The sequence below is a fragment of the Miscanthus floridulus genome, chromosome 7 (assembly GCF_019320115.1).
Source record: "Miscanthus floridulus cultivar M001 chromosome 7, ASM1932011v1, whole genome shotgun sequence".
Lineage (NCBI taxonomy): Eukaryota > Viridiplantae > Streptophyta > Magnoliopsida > Poales > Poaceae > Miscanthus > Miscanthus floridulus.
Genome location: NC_089586.1, coordinates 15,682,999 through 15,703,237, shown reverse-complemented (window position 1 = coordinate 15,703,237; position 20,239 = coordinate 15,682,999). Strand labels below are relative to the sequence as shown.

At 48.0% G+C, this 20,239-nt stretch overlaps 1 pseudogene; it reads left to right on the top strand.

Moving 5' to 3' along the window:
• Positions 1–9,531: 9,531 nt before the first annotated feature.
• LOC136462669 (uncharacterized) lies at positions 9,532–16,650 on the top strand (annotated as a pseudogene).
• The last annotated feature ends 3,589 nt before the right edge of the window (positions 16,651–20,239 follow it).

Genomic DNA, 20,239 nt, shown 5'->3' with positions numbered 1-20,239 from the left:
CGAAGCAAAGAGACAACTACTGGCTAACCCCCACCTTGTCCGAGGCTCGGCTGGACCGCCCGGCCCACCTCGAACAGATTCTCCGCCTCGCTCGAGGCCCCGCCCGTAAGGCCTCAAACGAGGTACCGATTCTCCGCCTCGCTCGAGGCCCCGCCCGTAAGGCCTCGGATGAGGTGCCGGTTCTCCGCCTCGCTCGAGACCCCGCACGTAAGGCCTCGAATGAGGTACCGATTCTCCGCCTCGCTCGAGACCGGCTCGGTAGCCACCCCATCACCTCCGCCTCGACCGGAACGTCACGTCCAATTAACGCGACCAACCACTCCCGCGACATCAGTCGAACGACAGCTCGATACAGCGGAGTGGCCGACGAGATGGGAATCACATCGACACCATGCCGCCCGGACAAGACGGGGTAGGGGTTACCGGCCGCTGTGCTCGGCACTGTGCCCACAACAGACATCCATGCGGCATTGTGCTACCTAACCCCGCCTGTTCCGAGGACAGCGCGGCGTGGAGAGTCAAGTCCGGGTCCCTGTAGCCTCGGAATCAGTGTACAGGACCAACTGCTCCCTCCGAGCCTCGGCCATCCGCTTCGGGGTCTCGACAGCCTCGGGATTCGCGCCCGCTGAGCCCCCACGATGGTTCGGCCTCTGCACCGACTGAGCCTCGGATCTCTACGCTGTCGACATACAGCGACCGGCACGTCGTCCACAGCATGTGCCATTCCCTGCGTCAAGCTATCACTGGAGCTCCCACATCGCACAGGATCGGGCGTGACCGGCGCGTCGCTCCAGTACATAGGACAAGACCGCTCCGTCGACTATGCCGCCACAGTGACAAGCCACAGGGCTGGGCATACCGCCTCCGCTCACGAACCGCCGCGTAGCGAACACATGTATTGCCCCTATCCCCCCTTCAACTATAAAAGGGAGTGACCGGAGCCGTTTCTAGGGACGAACAGAGACGAACACAGCCACGAACACGGACGCACGCACAGACGGAGACATCACACACACACACACGCACGAGCAACGCGCAACACTCTGTAATACGCGCACTCCTCCGCACTGCGAGAGATCAACATCTCAAGCAGCCCACGCCACTCCACGCAGAGACCTGGGACTAGCTCCCTCTCTCGCCCTGCTTGTAAACCCCTACTACAAGTACCTCGGTGCAAGGAATACAAGATCGCTCTCTCAGACTGGACGTAGGGCACCTATTGCCTAAACCAGTATAAACCTTGTGTCTCTTTGCATCACCATCCGGGATTAGGGGCATGCGGTACACTTTCACTAGTTGGTTGAGGGCCTGCCGGTCCAAAACACCGACACCTTCACTACCGGTTATGAGCTTAAAAATGAAAAAAATGATTGGGGATGGGCTAAAACCGACAGTGAAGGACCACATCACCGTCGGTTTGTGGCGTGAACCAACAGTGTTTTGGCGGGCACTCATCACTGCCGGTTTAAGCCAAGAGCCGACAGTGATTGGGCTCTATCACTGTCGGTTCTAGCCAAGAACCGACGGTGATAAGCCTACAACACAAAAGGCTGCAGCCATCCTCTCCTTCCTCCTCTCTTCCATCCCGAGAACAGAGGCACGCGTTTGGACCCTTCCCTCTATTGTTGCGGCTGCTCTTCACCATGAAGCTAGTGCTTGGATTTTGAAGAATGGCTTGATCTTTTTGCTTTAAGGTTAGTAACAAACATCGACTCATTTGATTTTGTTGCTTAATTAGCTTCATTTTGATGGCTACATTGCTTGATTCTCATTCTAGTTCTTTCTCTATTCTAGAGAGCACTTTTTCAATTAGACATTTGTGCCAGGCTCAAATTATGGTAAATCCATTATCCAAAAGGTTGGTGTCTATGAACACATTTAAATTCCTAGCTAATTATTCCTTGGTGGTCAAGATCATCATTGTTAGTATGTGATGCTATAATTAGTTCTTAGAAGTAGAGTAGAATAGTTGTTCTTCAATATTGTGCAGTAATTGTTTTTTACTATGATTTTCAATTTACAGGGCCGGGGCTACCACTTTCAATTTTCCAATAATTAGTATACAATAATGTTTTCTAAAAATAGTACTTTCGAGCTACAATAGTTGTTCATGAAGCTCGATTTCTTATTAATTCTTTGTAATTACTATCTTAATATTTTTTTTGTGCAGAGATGGATCGAGAGTGGATGCATCTGTCCCGAACGGACAAGCGGTACATGCATGGCGTCAGCCAGTTTATCACCGATGCCAAAGCCCATGCTGGGAATGGGAACCCTATCTTCTGCCCATTCAAAGATTGCAAGAATTATAGGAACTTTTGTCAAATTGAGTCGATACGATCGCACTTGATTACCAGGGGGTTCATGCCAAACTATACGATATGGACTATGCATGGCGAGGTTGGTGTGAATTTTCTACAGGAAAACGATGATGATGTGGACATGCCTGACGTAGCCATCCACGATGCTGACGAGGAACCCGATGTCAACACGGAACCTATGTCCACAGTTAATAATGTGTTTAGGAACACGCTAGCTGACGACACCGAGGATAACGATGGCATTTCTCAGCTGCTACGTAATGTAGAGACCGGATATCTTAGTGAAAGACAGCTGAGAAAGCTAAAGAAAATGAGACAAGATGGCAAAACACCATTGTATAGGAATTGTCTAATGAGCAAACTAGAAGCCGACATCATGCTGTTAGAGTTCAAATCGACAAACGGATTGAGCGATAAAGGTTTCGATCAGTTGTTAGGTATAATAAGGAAAATGCTCCAAAAAATGAGTTGCTAGAAAAGACATACTTAGCCAAGCAAATGATCTGCCCCATCGGCCTCAAGGTTGAAAAAATCTATGCGTGTTCCAATGATTGCATATTGTACCATAAAGAAAAATACAAAGACTTGGACAAGTGCCCCAAGTGTGAAGCTCCACGGTACAAGGAAGGGCCGTCAGATGAGGGCACCAAGACCAGAGGAGGTCCCGTAAAGGTCGTTTGGTATTTTCCTATAGCTCTCCGGGTGCATAGGCTGTTTGCATATGCAAAGTCAGCGAAGCTGTTGTGCTGGCATGGTGAAGAGCGTAAGAAAGATACAATAATGAGGCACCCTGCCGATGGGCATGACTGGAGGACTGTCAATACTATGTTCTATAATGACATCGGTGGAGAGGTAAGGCACCTTTGGTTTGCTTTGAACACAGATGGGATGAATCCTTTCGACCAGGTTAGAAGCAATCATAGCACCTGGCCAGTGACGCTCTGTATATACAATCTTCCACCTTGGGTCTATATGAAGCGGTCGGACATCCAGATGCTACTACTGATCCAAGGGCCAAGACAGCCTAGGAATGAAATCGATGTGTTTCTAGAACCAGTGATCGATGAACTAGTGGAGATGTTTGAAAAGGGTGTGCCGGATGTTTGGGACGAGTACAAAAAGGAACATGTCACGATCAAGGGAGCACTTATCGCTATAATCACTGACCTAACAGGTCGAGGTTCGTTGTCCAGAGAGAAGATAAAAGGCTATACTAGATGTGCCGAGTGCTTGGACGACACCGATGCGGTAAATCTGCCAAATAACTCAAAGATAGTTTATATGGGACACCATAGGTTCCTACCTAAAGATCACCCTTACCGCAGGAACAGAAAAGATTTCAATGGTTCTATTGAGAAACGCTTAGCTCCAAAATATTGAGACGGGCCTGCGATACTTCGAGAACTCAACAAACTAGAGGTTGTCCTTGGGAAGGGGGACAATGCAGTAGCAACGCCTGATGGGAGCATTTGGAAGAAAAAATCGATTTTCTGGAAACTACCTTACTGGCCATTTTTGAGTGTACGCCACTGTCTTGATCCCATGCACATCACTAAAAATGTGTGCGCTAACACTCTTAACACCTTGATGGACACCGGGGGGACATCAAAGGATTCACTAGCCACATGCCTGGACATGCAACACTTGGGAATCAGGAAGGAGCTGCATCCCGTGGAGCTAGAGAATGGCCAGTTCGAACTTTTGGTTGCGTCATGGACATTGAAGAAGGAAGAAAAATGTGCGCTTATTTCTTTCTTCAATGAACTCAAAGTCCCGACGGGCTACTGTGCAAACCCGAAGAGGCTAGTGAACATGAGAGAACTCAAGTTCAACTATGGCCCTATGAAGGCCCATGACTGTTATGTCATTATGACTCAGCTGCTCCCTGTTGCCCTGCGTGGTATCCTCCCCAAAGGTCCGTGCCCCAATCATAAAGCTTTGCTCGTTCTTCAACACGATCTCAAAAAAGGTCATTGATGTGTCCATGCTAGAGCAGCTGTAGTGGGACATAGCCAAAACTCTCGTTAGGCTTGAGATGCATTTCCCATCGACTTACTTTGATATCTCATTGTATCTGCTTATTCATCTTGTTGACCAAATTAGAGCCCTTGGCCTAATGTACCTGCATCAGATGTTTTCTTTTGAAAGATTGATGAAAGTTTTCAGGAGGTATGTTAGGAATAGATTCAGGCCAGAAGGGGGCATGGTTGAAGGATGGTCAACGGAGGAGGCCTTTGAGTTCTGCACATATTATCTGGACATCAAAAGGGTCAGAGTTCTAGAATCTCGTCATGAGGGAAGACTACGTGGCAAAGGAACGATGGGGCAGAAATTTGTTACAATAGACGACTCTGTTTCTTTCAGATAGGCATAGTTTGCTGTTCTCCAGCAAGCCGAGGGTGTGATGCCATACATTGACGAGCATAGGCAATCGCTGCAAACTCTGTACCCGAGCAGGTCACAGGCTTGGCTAGATAAAAAACATAAGAAGGAATTTGTCAGCTGGTTGCGATTCACTTGCTTGGAATAAAGTTGGGTAATCAACTGGATGCCTTAGCCAAGGGGCCTTCGAGTATATATCTTAAGTACCAAGGGTATGAGATCAATGGATTCACATTTTATAGAAAGAATAAGGAGAATTCACATAAAGCGACGAATCCTCACCATCTCGGCTCTCATGGCTGCGCCAAAAAGATGCCAGAATTTAAAGCAGAACTTCAAAAGATGGATCGCCTTGTTGAGGAAGGCGTTCAGGTTGAGACCATCGATTGGGAGCCCAGATCGGTATTATACTATATGGGAAGAAATGTACGGCACGCCGAGGATGGGAGCTTTAGCTCCTTAAATCAACCCATGAACGAACTCATCCAGAGGATCTCCTAGGTAACTAAGGATGTGAGGCAAGGGACTCGCACTTCTAATAGGGAGAAAGATGTGCTCACCCAAGCACTCAGAACCAAGGAGCACCCTAGTCGCACTAGAGGAACCGGTGTTGTTCCTTGGAAACTAGCATTCCCCCAAGAATCTAACACTTATCGGAGCCGCTCGAGGGGTAGAGCAAAACATGAGGCAGAGTATTTGAGGAGACTAAAAGAGATGGAAGACAGAATGGAAGCACGGATTGAGGCGATCGTTGAAGGGCGAGTCGAGCAAATTTTGTTGTCCAAGGGGTCAGTAGTACCACAAAACTCTACTCCTAGTGCCTTTAGCCCACGGTTTAGGGGTCGCAGCAGCTGCGGATTGACCCCGCTCGATGAAGAAGAGGCGAATGTGCCTCATCCGGTGGACGACATCACTGAACCCATCAATGTTAGGTTATACATCCATCAGGAATGGACAAAGGACAAGGTGGCGCTCGGCCAGGCCTGGCCTGCGGGAGACGGGACAATTAATGGCCGCCCAATTCCACTGAGGTACGCTCGCGTCACCATTGATAGAATACTTGATAAGAAGTATAACAAGATACCCATTGAGTACCCCGTAGCGGAAGACAGGCCGAAACTTGGTCAAAACAAGGGCTCTCAAGTGGCCTGGCACAAGCGCTTCATTAAGCTTGACCATCAATTGTCCTCTGATGATGAGGACGACTGCGAGTCTTCGCCCACCCGCGATGATCACTCATCATCTCCCAACAGAGATCACTCCCCTCCTCATCCAGAGCCATCACCCCCGAGAAGACAGATGTCTCCTTCTATTCCTCCTCGTCCGACTCCATCTTCATCAGCCCCGGGAAAACAGAATTCTCGTTGTCATCCTCCTCCTCCACCTCAGCCCAAAACAAGATCAAGGACATCCTCACAGTCGCAGAAAATGTCCTTGGATTCGGTCGCTAATGCTCCCAAAGTGGACCAACAGAAAAGAAAAAGGCCATTCAGTGGCAGCGTTACCACCTTGATGAAAGAAAAATTTACAGCACACATCTCGAAGGAAGATTGTGTTAGTTTCTTCAATCTATGTGCCTCACTGCCTCCATTTTTGTTGAAGTCCGAATTCGAAAGGCAAACACAGAATAAATATGCTACAACAAGAGACGAAGAAATACACAATAAAGATTTAAGGAACATTATGAGGTTAGTCGAAGACAACCCTGATTTAACCATGGAAGAGGCTGCGAACATTTATTATGATGTACAAGGGACGGGAACACCGACAATGAAGTATGAAAGGGGCAATCTTTTGGTTCTCGATCATGAGTATAAAAATCTAACAACATATATGCGCCAGTTACATGAATATTACATGGCTCAAGCAACAGAGATGGACGACTTTGGTTTTGAGGTTATTATCCATTCGCCATATGTTTTCCAATATCCTGAAGAAGAGAAGTTCGATGTCGAGTGGGAGTGCTTGTTCCAGCTATACCAGAAACGCTCTCTCGATGTTCAAATGTTGACGCTGTGGACTATGTAAGTACCCTACACGCATGATATTACAATTAACTACTCTCTCGAGACACAAATTGTTAACTTTTGAGCAATTTCCATGATTTTATGTATGTGTATAGCAAAATTTTGCGTTCTAAAAAGCAAATGGGATTACATAGGCTTCTTGGACCCCATGCGAGTCAATGAGAGGACATGTCTAGGTCTCTATAGATGTGACGTGGAAGACCTGAAACAGAGATTGATTGCTGTTTTTGATGAATTCACGATGAAGAAGAAAACCCACATATTTCTAACCTACAACTGCGAGTATGTGTTCTCGGCTTTTAATTTTATGCTTCTTTTTCGTTAATATTATTCGATAATTAGGATTATGTGATTGCAGCAACCATTTCGTCTTTATTTGTGTTAATCTTGCTAAAAATATGCTCGAGGTGTGGGACTCGAAGAAAAAACCATTTCATCATCTCGATGCACCGGTGGCAGTGCTGAATTAGTAAGCGATCCTAATAACTATTATTTTCTAATCACACATATCGCTTTCTAATGTTTTTCCTTTTAATGTTGCTCAGTGTCCGAAAAAGACATATCGGTGGGACGCCGGTCCCATTCAAGGTTGTCGAAATGGAGGGGAAGTACCTATCACAGCCGGCGAGAAACAATGAATGCGGGTTTTATGTAATGTGGGCAATGCTTCGCTATATCGGCGAGAAATCGGAAGAAGCCGATAAGTTGATGTGTATAATCCCCATTTCATTTATGTCTGTTAATAATTTAACAAAATGATTTACTGTTTCTCTTTGGTTATCATCTTTTTTTGAACGACAGCGCAAGAAATATAAGCACGAAAGGCTGCTAGACATGGAGATCGTCGCACTACAATCGGAGCTGGCAAAATTCTTCTTAGCCGAGGTATTGGAAAAAGATGGAGTATTTTCCATTGCACAATCCGTGAAGTACAAGGACTAGTATGACCCAGAGCGGCTCGCCAGATTATTGTAAGAAGTTCGAGAAGCATGTGTGAAGTCCAAGAACATTTCTTTTTTGTTTTGAGGGATCGAGATGTGGATAAGAACATTTGAATTGTAATCGTAACATTTGTAATGTTTAATATTGATGGACCTGTCGTCTACGTAGCGTATATAAAAGCGAAACCCGATTCCACGAAAAAATATAAATTAAAATAAATTATAAAACAATAAAATACGAATAGGCCATCACCGCTGGTTAGCAACAAACCGGCAGTGTTGTCGTAACCATCACTGCCGTTTAGAAACAAACCGACAGTGTTGTCTTGCTCAACACTGCCGGCTTGAACCATGAACCAACACTGATAGTTACAAGAACACTGCCGGTTTGGTCCATGAACCGACACTGATATTTACTACAATAGTGTCGGTTTGATCCATGAACCGGCAGTGTTGTTCAACTGGACACTGTCGGGCGGAGCTAGGAACCGATACTGTTTCCTGCAGATTAGTGTCGGTTTTTAAGGACCGACAGCGATGTCAACCCCCATCACTGCCGGTATGCCACTGTCGGTTCAAAATCCGATAGTGATGTCTAGATCTAGGGTAGTGAGATGTCGCAGATCGAGCGGGAGAACGCCACCACCGACGTCGTCAACAAGTACCTCATAGGTATGTGTATGTATGCGACTATATATGCGAGTGTGTATATATATATATATATATATATATATATATATATATATATATATATATATATATATATATATATATAAAAGTGATGTCCAGATCTAGGGTAGTGAGATGTCGCAGATCGAGCGGGAGAACGCCACCACCGACGTCGAGAGTGTGTGTGTGTATATATATATATATATAGACACACACACGCGCGCCTACGTGCATCTTGTCATTCGTAGCTAGTCGCTTGATAGACCTCGAATGCGCGTGACTACTCGATTCAGCTGTTTGGCACTGCTCAACTCCACCAAAACCAATCATATTCCACCAACTCTGTCATGAAGTAGCTCCACAAAAAACCTAGAGGCAGTTGACCTTCAACTCTACTTTTTTTTAGAGCGATGTTCGTAAAGGTGTCCCTGTTTGGATAGCAAAAGTTGCGAGCGGAGAAGAAAAACATGGATGTGAGAAGTCCCAAACGGGCCATATATAGCTCTGGATGCAGCTAGTAGCTATCAGCAGTACTGACGGACGGGTTAGATACTGCAATAGAGCATTCTATTGAACTTTATTTGGCCAGGTTAATAGTAGTCAAACAGTAATTATGGGTGCACGAAAACTCTGTTTAATGACGTGAAAACTATGTACTGGTGAGTATGTATATATATTTTGGCCGTGTAGTCCTTGCTTTTGCTTTTGTCTATAGTTTGGGCCATTGAGCTTGGTAACTCTAAGCAAGTTCGAATAAACGTCAAACGAAGGCCACACTTAGGCCTATAATATCTATATATATACATGCTTGCAACAGTCACCAGTATTTAGCGTAAATTAAAACTATTCAGATCTGCCAGATTGATGGGAGAGAGATTATTAGCATTTGATGATATATATTATCATAAACCTTTGTGCTTTAGTTAGTCTAGGCCGGCCACTTGATTTTTTTTATGGTATTGATAATACTGCGTGCCAGACGACGTTGGTATGGGTAAATAAAGTTTCCCAGTCAACGTAACGTAACGTGGCTGCTTAAAATAATTAAACTAGAGTTGAATCGTACGTACGTCCTAGTTTAATGCATGTATGGTAAACACGTGCGAGATCCTGAAGCCATGCATGCGTCCGGGCCGTGCAGGCAGCGTGCTCAGCGGCGGCGGCAGCGTGCCGACGAAGAACGCGCCGCCGGAGGCGTGGGTGAAGATGGTGAACGGGATGCAGAGCGGCGCACTGTCGACGCGCCTCGGGAATCCCCATCATCTACGGCATCGACGCCGTCCACGGCCACGGCAACGTCTACAAGGCCACCATCTTCCCACACAACATCGGACTCGGCTGCACCAGGTACGTACGTACGTACGTGTGCTTCAATTTATTCGCCAAAAATAAATTACAAGGAAAAATGAAAATCAAAATGTTTGCCGAGTTTCTTTGTGAAACTGGACCTAAAACAAATCAAGTGTGTAATAACATATAATTTTCATCATCACATAATTAAACAAATCTGATCGAGTTGCATGTTTATTCGGTTCAGGGACCCAGAGCTAGCACAGAGGATTGGAGCTGCTGTAGCTCTGGAGGTCAGGGCCACCGGCATCCCCTACGTCTTCGCTCCTTGCGTCGCGGTGTGCAGAGACCCTCGGTGGGGGCGGTGCTACGAGAGCTTCAGCGAGCACCCGGGGGTGGTCCGGAACATGACCTCCATCATCTCCGGGTTCCAGGGCGAGATCCCGGCGAGCGGCGGCCGCCCCGGCGCGCCATACGTCGCCGGGCAGCGCAACGTGGCGGCGTGCTCCAAGCACTACGTCGGCGACGGCGGCACCACCAAGGGCGTGAACGAGGGCAACACGGTGGCGTCCTTCCACGAGCTGATGGCCGTGCACATGCCGCCCTACTACAACGCCGTCATCCGGGGCGTCTCCACCGTCATGGTCTCCTTCTCCAGCTGGAACGGCGTCAAGATGCACGCCAACCACTTCCTCGTCACCGACCACCTCAAGAACAGGCTCCGCTTTAGGGTACTCCACGTTGAAGTCAATTGTTGAGGCATAAATAAAATGAATTGAACTGTATGTATTTAATTTAATTGTTTACTTCAGGGCTTCATCATCTCGGATTGGCAAGGGCTTGACAGGATCACGACCCCAGATCACGCTGACTACCTTCTGTCCATCAAGCTGGGCATCCTCGCCGGAATTGACATGGTGATGATCCCCTACACGTACACGGAGTTCATCGACGACCTCACGTTGCTGGTGCAGAACGGCACCATCCCGAAGAGCCGCATCGACGACGCCGTCCGCCGCATCCTCCGGGTCAAATTCACCATGGGTCTCTTCGAGAACCCCTACGCCGACACCAGCCTCGTCGGGGAGCTCGGCAAGCAGGAGCACCGCGACCTGGCGCGCGAGGCCGTGCGCAAGTCCCTCGTCCTCCTCAAGAACGGCAAGCCCGGCGCCAAGCCGCTGCTGTCGCTGCCCAAGAAGCTCTCCTACGGCGGCAGCGTCCTGGTCGCCGGCAGCCACGCTGACGATCTCGGCAGCCAGTGCGGCGGCTGGACCATCACCTGGCAGGGCCTCACGGGGAACAACCTCACCGCCGGGACCACCATCCTCGACAGCATCCTGCGCGCCGTCGCCCCCGGCACCGACGTCGTCTACTCCGAGAACCCCGACGCGGACTTCGTCCAGCAGAACAAGCCCCTGTTCGACTACGCCATCGTCGTCTGTTGGTGTAATCCTGGTCACACTGATTGGGAACACCTGGAGCAGCGACGTGGCATGGAGCAGTTGGTCAAGCAAGGCGCCAAGACTCAGTTTGAATCAAGGTGCAGCGGGAGGCTAGCGGTGACCGCGCCCACGACACTGCAGTTATCTGCATAGTGTATTTTTAGTCATGTTCAGAGTGTGTTTAAGCAGTTGTTGCTTTTATAATCGTGTGCATTAGCTATGGTATAAGTAGCTGGGTCATTGAGGTGTCGAGTTATGCATTGTAAAAAAGGCCGGTTAGGTTCAGTGTGTTGAAAACCATTAAAAGCGAAAAGGGGCGCTGTCACCCTGGCGCCATCGTGGCGGTTGCCCATCTGTTCTTCGTGTTCATCGATTTCTTTCATTCGATCCAGCCACATATAGTGCGTGATTGAGATCCGAGACTATCATCTGGTATCAGAGCCTTAATCACGCGCGGAGACACTCCAGATTAGGTCCATGTCGATCGTCGCCAGCGGCAGCGACGGCGGGGATGGGGCGCGAGGCGGCGGGGAAGCGTGTCAGGTTTACCCAACCCTGACGAGCTCGAATTACACCAGTTGGTGCATTCGAGTTCAGGCGATCATGGAGGATCGGGAGGAGTGGGAGGTGGTTGAGCCAGATCCGGAAGCTGCGGCGCCGACCGTGGCGGAGAAGGTGAAGCTGGACGCGAAGGATCGGAAGGTGAAGGCGCACCTTCTTCAGTGCATTCCCGACGACATCTTGATGCAAGTTGCGAAGAAGAAGTTAGGGAAGGAGGTGTGGGACTCCCTGAAGGCGCGTTTCGTCGGTGTAGATCGAGTCAGGGATGCTCGGCTGCAGACTTTGAAGAGCGAATTCGATGCAGTCGAGATGAAGGATGATGATCCACTAGATCAAGTTGTGGGGAGACTGACGGCACTGTCAGTCAAGAGTAGCAGCTTGGGGGGAACATCACCGACGCAGATCTGGTGAAGAAACTGTTTGACATCGTGCCCGATCGGTACCTCACCGTCGTGGCAGGAATCAAACAGTTCTTTGATCTGAAGACTCTTGCATTCGATGAAGCAGTAGGGCGCCTGAAGGCCTTCGAAGAGCGGACGCGGTGGGGCAGCAGTGGTGCTCGTCCAGTGAAAGGCCAGGTCCTCCTAACTCAGGCTGAGTGGGAGGCGAGGCAGAAGCAATCTGATGGTGATTCCTCGGGGAAGGGAAGAGAGGAGAAAGCAGTTGGCGTGGGCGAGGCCGTGGGCGCGGTGGAGGCAGCAGTGGCCGTGGCGGGGGAGCTGATGCCGGGAAGGATGGCAATGGGAAGCGTGACAAGAGTCACATCAAATGCTTCAAATGCCATGCCTATGGGCATTACGCCAATCGATGCCCGGGTGAGAAGAAGGAGGAGGAAGCTCACCTTGTCAAGGTGGAGAGGGAGCCTGCAGTTCTGTTGGCAAAAACTGTATTGCCGGATCGGCTACAGTGTTCTTCAGAGGATAGGATTCAGAAACTGTTTCTGAATGAAGCCAAAGTACAGCCTGGACTTCATCTGACTGGTGGAGGTGATCCATCGAGCAATGTGTGGTACTTGGACAATGGAGCAAGCAACGACATGACTGGTGATCACAAGAAATTCAGAGATCTGAACAGTGCTATTTCTGGCAAGGTAAGATTTGGGGATGGTTCTACAGTAGAAATCATGGGTAAAGGTACTGTAGTGTTCCAAGGGAAGAAGGGTGATCAATGGGTGTTATCTGATGTTTACTACATTCTAAAGTTAAGAAGCAATTTAATCAGTCTAGGTCAGTTAACTAAGCTAGGACACAGAGTTATGCTTGATGAAAATGTGCTAGAAGTTTCAGAGAAACATCCTGACAGATTGATCATGAGTGTACCTAGGACACATAATAGACTTTACAAGATTGAGCTTGAAACTATAGAACCTAAAAGCTTACTAGCATGCATTGATGATTTGGCTTGGCTCTAGCATGGGAGGTTAGGCCATGTGAATTTCAGATCTTTGAAACAGCTGGTTAGTAAGAAAATGGCAGTTGGGGTGCCTGAGATCAGTCATCCTGAACAAGTTTGTAGTGATTGCATTTCAGCAAAACAAACTAGGAGTCCATTTCCTAAGGCCTCATAGTGGTAGTCAACTGAGAAGCTTATTCTGGTTCATGTTAACCTGTGTGGGCCTATATCACCAGAGACAGTAGGTGGAAACAAATATTTTATGCTATTGGTCGATGACCATTCTAGGTGGATGCAAGCTTACATGTTGCAGAGCAAGGATCAAGCTTGTGATGTATTTGTCAAGTATAAAGCAAAGGTAGAGAATTTCACTGGGTGCAAGGTGAAAGTTCTTAGATCTGACAGGGGTGGGGAATTTCTGTTAGGTGTCTTGGCAAAGGTTTGTGAACAAGCTAGGATCAAAAGGCAGCTCATAGCACCTTACACTCCTCAACAAAATGGAGTGGTGGAGAGGAGGAACAGGTCTGTGATGGAGATGGCTAGGGCTCTGCTTAAGAGCATGAAAATACCAGGAAGGTATTGGGGAGAAGCTGTCAGGCAAGCAGTCTATCTGCTGAATAGGTTGCCAACCAAGAAGCTGGGTGACATGACTCCATATGAGGCTTAGACAGGGAGGAAGCCTAGTTTAGGTCATTTGAGAGTGTTTGGGTGTGTTGGTCACACAAAAATATCAACACCCCATCTGAAGAAACTTGATGATAGAAGTAAGCAGTTGGTTTATTTTGGGGTTGAAGAAGGAAGCAAAGCACACAGAATGTATGATCCTGAAAACAACAAGATTGTTGTCAGTAGGGATGTTGTGTTTGAAGAAAAGAAAGTGTGGAACTGGGAATCAGCTATGGGCCAAAATGTGTCTAGTGAAGTCATAGTTGAAAATGATTTTGAATATGACTATGTTGACTTTGGTGTCAATGATGCAGTAGCACAGGAAGAAGAGGCAGATGATGCATCTGTCAGTGTTGACAGTGGAGCTGAATTACCACAGTCACCTGCACAGCAAGGAGAACAGATTGTTCAGGAGCCTGTTGATTTCAGTGATGGCATGGTGACACCACAACATAGTGCTGTTCATGGAGACAATTCCACTCCTACTTCAACTAATGATAGTGGTCCCATCAGATTCAGAAACTTAGAGGAAATATATGATGATACCTCAGAAATAGAGTTGATGGACTCTGATGTGGAAGCCTTGTTGGTGGAGACAGGAGAACCAACTGGATATGCAGAAGCTGCTGGTCATCAAGAGTGGATTGAAGCAATGGATAGAGAAATGGAATCCATTGAAAAGAAACAGGACATGGGAACTGGTCAAGTTACCTGTGGGAAAGAAACCCATTGGCCTCAAGTGGGTTTATAAGTTGAAAAGGAATTCAGATGGTGAGGTGATGAAGTACAAGGCCAGGCTAGTTGCAAAGGGTTATGTGTAGAAGTATGGCATTGACTTTGAGGAGGTGTTTGCTCCTGTTGCCAGACTAGATACAGTCAGAACTGTGCTTGCATTTGCAGCTAACAATGGTTGGAAGATTCATCATCTTGATGTGAAATCTACATTCTTACATGGAGATCTAGAGGAAGAAGTTTATGTGTCACAGCCTAAAGGGTATGAAGTGAAAGGGAAAGAAAATGAGGTATTCAGGTTGAGCAAAGCTCTCTATGGTCTCAAGCAAGCTCCTAGGGCTTGGAATGTCAAACTTGACAAAAGTCTAAGGAAGTTGAATTTTAGAAGATGTCTAAGTGAACAAGCAATGTATACCAGGGGTACTAGTTTTGATGCAATCATTTTGGGTGTCTATGTAGATAACCTAATCGTGACTGGAGGAAATCCAGATGAGATCAACCTGTTCAAGAGACAAATGATGAATGAATTTGAAATGACTGATTTGGGGCTGCTAAGCTACTACCTTGGGATTGAGGTGGGGCAAAGGGAAGATTTCATCACTATGAAACAGAGTGGATATGCTAGAAAGGTGTTGGATCAATTTGGTATGAGTGACTGTAACTCAACTAAATTCCCAATGGAACCTGGATGCAAGCTTAATGCTGACAAAGGTGGACAACCAGTGGACTCAACAGAGTATAGAAGGATGATTGGGTGCCTAAGATACTTGCTACACAGTAGGCCTGATCTGTCTTACTCTGTGGGAGTTGCTAGCAGGTTCATGGAAAAACACACAGTGATGCATGCCAAAGCTGTCAAACAGATCTTGAGATACTTGAAAGGCACAGTGGACTTTGGGCTGGTGTATGTCCAAGGTGGGAGTGCAGACAAGCTCATTGGCTACTCTGATAGTGATCATGGGGGGTGATACAGTGGAGAGAAGAAGCACTGGAGGAATGACATTCTATTTGAATGAGAACTTGATCACTTGGTGCTCTCAGAAACAAAAAACAGTGTCACTTTCTTCTTGTGAATCAGAGTTTATGGCAGCCACTGCAGTAGCCAAGCAAGCACTATGGCTTAGAAACCTGATCAGTGAGATTACAAAGCAAGATCCTAAGCCTATTACTTTATTTGTGGACAACAATTCAGCAATAGCCCTCATGAAAAATCCAGTGTTTCATGGGAGGAGTAAGCACATTGATTTGAAGTATCACTTCATTAGAGAATGTGTTGAAAGAGGGCAGATTGTGGTGAAGAGGGTGGGAACTGAGGAGCAGAAAGCAGACATTCTGACCAAGGCCATGCCTGCTGTGAAGCTGTCAGTCATGAGCCATCTGATTGGGATCAGAAACCTCAGTGTGCCTCAGGCTTAGGAGGGAACTTGTTGGTGTAATCCTGGTCACACTGATTGGGAACACCTAGAGCAGCGACGTGGCATGGAGCAGTTGGTCAAGCCAGGCGCCAAGACTCAGTTTGAATCAAGGTGCAGCGGGAGGCTAGCGGTGACCGCGCCCATGACACTGCAGTTATCTGCATAGTGGATTTTTAGTCATGTTTAGAGTGTGTTTAAGCAGTTGTTGCTTTTATAATCGTGTGCATTAGCTACGGTATAAGTAGCTGGGTCATTGAGGTGTCGAGTTATACATTGTAAAAAAGGCCGGTTAGATTCAGTGTGTTGAAAACCATTAAAAGCGAAAAGGGGCGCTGTCACCCTGGTGCCATCGTGGCGGTTGCCCATTTGTTCTTCGTGTTCATCGATTTCTTTCATTCGATCCAGCCACATACAGTGCGTGATTGAGATCCGAGACTATCATCGTCGTCGGCGAGCCTCCCTACGCCGAGACGTTCGGCGACAACCTGAACCTGACCATCCCTGCCCCCGGGCCGGACATCATCCAGAATGTTTGCGGCAGCATCAGGTGCGTCGTGGTGCTCGTCTCCGGCCGGCCGCTGGTGGTTGAGCCGTTCATCGATATCATCGACGCGCTGGTGGCGGCGTGGCTGCCGGGGATGGAGGGGCAGGGCGTCAGCGACGTGCTGTTCGGCGACTACGGGTTCATGGGGAAGCTGTCGAGGACGTGGTTCCGCTCGGTGGATCAGCTGCCAATGAACGTCGGTGACGCGCACTACGATCCATTGTTCCTGTTTGGCTTCGGCCTCCAGACACAGCCGTCCACATATTAGCGGTCCAAATTTGAGCTAAATTCTTAGTCTTCGACGAGAAATATCCAAAGAGAGACTCGGGTTCTGGAATGTCATTTGCATTTATAGTTCGAGCTTACTTGATCCATGTGAGTAGTTTTGTAGTAGACAATAATAATAAGCTCCGGAATAATGTAATATGGTTTCTCTTTACCAAAATGATTGTGTTCTTGTACGTGATCGATTCTTGCTCATTTGAAACTAAAACTACGGGATACAGGAGGTTTGCCGAGTGTCAGGGGCACTCGGCAAAGCCCCCAAAACACTCGGCAAACCGTTTACCCAGTGTTACACTCGGTAAACGACACTCGGCAAACGTTTTATCGGCAAACACTGTTTTGCCGAGTGTTTTTTGTTGGGCACTCGGCGTGCCCCAAAATCACTCGGCAAATATTTTTTGAAAAAAATAAAAAAACAACCACCAGTCACCGAACGCCACCACCGGCCGCCACCACCACCTCCTGCTCCGCTGCCGCCACCACCACTCCATCCATGCCACCACCTCCACCACCACCCATGTCACCTCCCCGCAGCCGCGCCGTCCTCCCCGCGACGCCCGATGCAGCCGCGCCACCTCCCCACGGTCTCATTGGCCTCCCTGCGCCATCCTCCCTGCGCTGGATCAGAGTTGGGAGAGAGAGGAGAAAAGCTCGCCGGAACCCTAGATCAAGGAGGAGGAGGAGGGCCTACCTCATCGGGATCACCGCACCACTAGATCCGCGCCGCCGCCACGCCGGGGTTGCCGCACCAGGGCCCGTCTATGCCAGCGCTGTCGGCGGGAAGGGCTGCAGCTCTGGCATCCTGGCTGTCCTAGAGGTCCAGGACATCGTCGAGGTCGGAGATCCGACGTCTTGGAGCCTTGCTGGAGATCAGGCGCCGGGAAATCTCGACAGGAACGGTTGGGGTGGGAGCCGACGGTGGGGGAGGCCGCCGGCAGGAGGCCAGATACGGCATGGACCTGCCCGCCGGCAGTGGATCTGGCCCACGGGATGGAGCAGTCAGGCCGGAGGGGGCGCTGAGGTGGAGGGAGGCGGCGGAGGGGAGGGGAGCGGTGGGGGAGGCCGCCGGCGGGAGGCCAAATACGGCAGGGGCCTGCCCGCCGGCGGTGGATCTGGCCCACGGGATGGAGCAGCCGGGCCAGAGGGGGGCGCTGAGGTGGAAGGAGGCGGCGGAGGGGATGGATGGGCGCCGCTACGGGAGGGAGAACAGGAGGCCTGAGGGGCAGGCAGGGAACGCGGACAGGATATAGGATATTTTTTTGTTTGCCGAGTGTCATGATCGGGGCACTCGGCAAAGTTTTTTTTTATTTTTTTTCTTCTTTGCCGAGTGTTCTAGATATGAGGACTTGGCAAAGTTTTTTTTTTCATTTTTTCCTTCTCCTTCTTTTCCAGAAAAAATATTTTATTTATTTGTTGAGTGTTTTTTTTACACTCAGCAAACCCCCTCTTTGCCGACTGTTTTTTTTAGACTCGGCAAATCGAATCTTTGCCGAGTGTTTTTTTTGCCGAGTTTTTTTATCTCATCACTCGGCAAAGATCTTGTTCGCCGAGTGCCCGAGAGAATACACTCGGCAAACGTAAAAACACTCGGCAAATTTGAGGATTCCAGTAGTGTAGAGTGACTGCCTGCCCCCTTCTGCTTTGTTTAAAGCATATCTTATTTTTATTTGGAAAAAGTAAACCATGCTTCTACCACTTCCATTTTGGAGCTGTGGCTAAATTCTTTTCTTCCAGAAGGTGCTAACACTATTTAAAAAATCAGCAATGGAGGCTTTTTTTAGAGATCGGTCAAGATACAGCCGCCTCCAGAGTAACCTCTAAACCGACAAATACCACTATTAGACATGGCTCTATTCCCAATCGCCTCTACAAATGGATCTCTAGAAATTGATTTGAGCCGCCTCTTAAAATAGGAGCTGCATACTAAAATTTGAATTTTTCAAATGACTTTAGATGGAGAAATGACCAAAAAAAGTTGTAGGTCTATGCAATTTTATAGTAGAGCACTTTTTTCTTTTGAATTCATCTATGCATGGAAAACTACGTTTGGATTTTTTACATTTGAAATTCAAATTTTTAAAATGACCTCGGATATGATGTTGAAACAACCAAAACAAAAGTAGTAGATCTCGAGAAGTTATATAACTTTGTATTTGACAATTTTTTCATCTGAAATAATCTATCTAAGGAAAATTATATGTGAATTTATCACATTTCAAATTTGATTTTTTTAAACAACCTTGGGTGGAGAAATGACCAAGATAAAACTTGTACGTAGATCTCAAAAAGTTATGCAACTTGTAGTTGACAATTGTTTCCAGTTGAATTCATCTATGCATGAAAAATTACGTTTGAATTTCTTACATTTGAAATTCAATTTTTTCAAACGATCTCTGATAGAGAAACGACCAAAACCAAAGTTATAGATCTCGAAAAGTTATAAAACTTTGTAGTTGACAATTTTTCATTTGAATTTATTTAGGGTTCCAAATACTTATTTCAAAACCGGATGAATATAAAATGAGGAGAACCAATATTCAAACAAGTGTTGTATGGGTGAAGTGGTTAATTAGGGTACGAACGTGCGAGACCTAAGGTCACAGGTTTGAGCCCCCACGGCCGCGCAACGTGCACTACTGGAAACTCGAATACTTCTGTGGGTGATGAATTTTTCTGTGCGTTTCAAAAATCCCGACAGAAATATTCGAAAACCCACAGAAAAATTGCGTGATTTTTCTGTGCGTGTCAATACACAGAAAATTTGACATTATTCCGTCGGTCTTTTCAAAACTCACAGAAAAACTAGATACACGCACAGAAAAACTATATACACAGAAAAAAACCCTAAACCTATCTCCAGACGCGGCCGCTCATCTCTATCCCAAACGCGTCGCCCGCACCCGTCCGAGACCACGCCCGCACTCCCATCGCTCCTAGGTCTCACAGCGGCCACCCCCTCCTCTCTTCCACCGTCACGGTGGCCACCCCCTCCTCCACCGGTGAGGCCACCACCCCCTCCTCCACTACAACTCCTCCCCTACCTTCCCTCAGAAGACGGCGGTGGCTGCCTGTGCAAGGCCGGATGGCAGCGCCTTCGCCCCCAGATCTGCCTCCTGTCGCACCAAGGAGCTTCGCCGCCCACCGCCCCCAGATCTGCCTCCCCCTCCTCTCTTCCACCGTCGCGGCGGCCACCCCCTCCTCCACCGGTGAGGCCATCACCCCCTCCTCCACCAGATCTGCCTCCCGGCTCGCACCATATGCCTACTCCTCTCCATACCTTTCCCCTCCGCCATCCCGCATGCCTATCTTCTCGATTTCTCCTTCCCTCTCGGTCTTGTACGCCGCGATGCTTGGCGGGAACAATTTCGTCTTGCGTGGGAGATCTTGTCGTCCTGGGGCCTAGGCTAGGGTTACCGCCCCCATTTTGCGCATCTCCTTCCTCCTCTGGTTTGGTGCACTCTCTCCTCTTCTTCCCCATCGAGCTCGCTTGACCTATACAGTCAACCTCCACCGGCGGATTCATGTTGGTCCTCCAGTGCTCTGACAGTATATCTCACCTACCCCCATCTCCT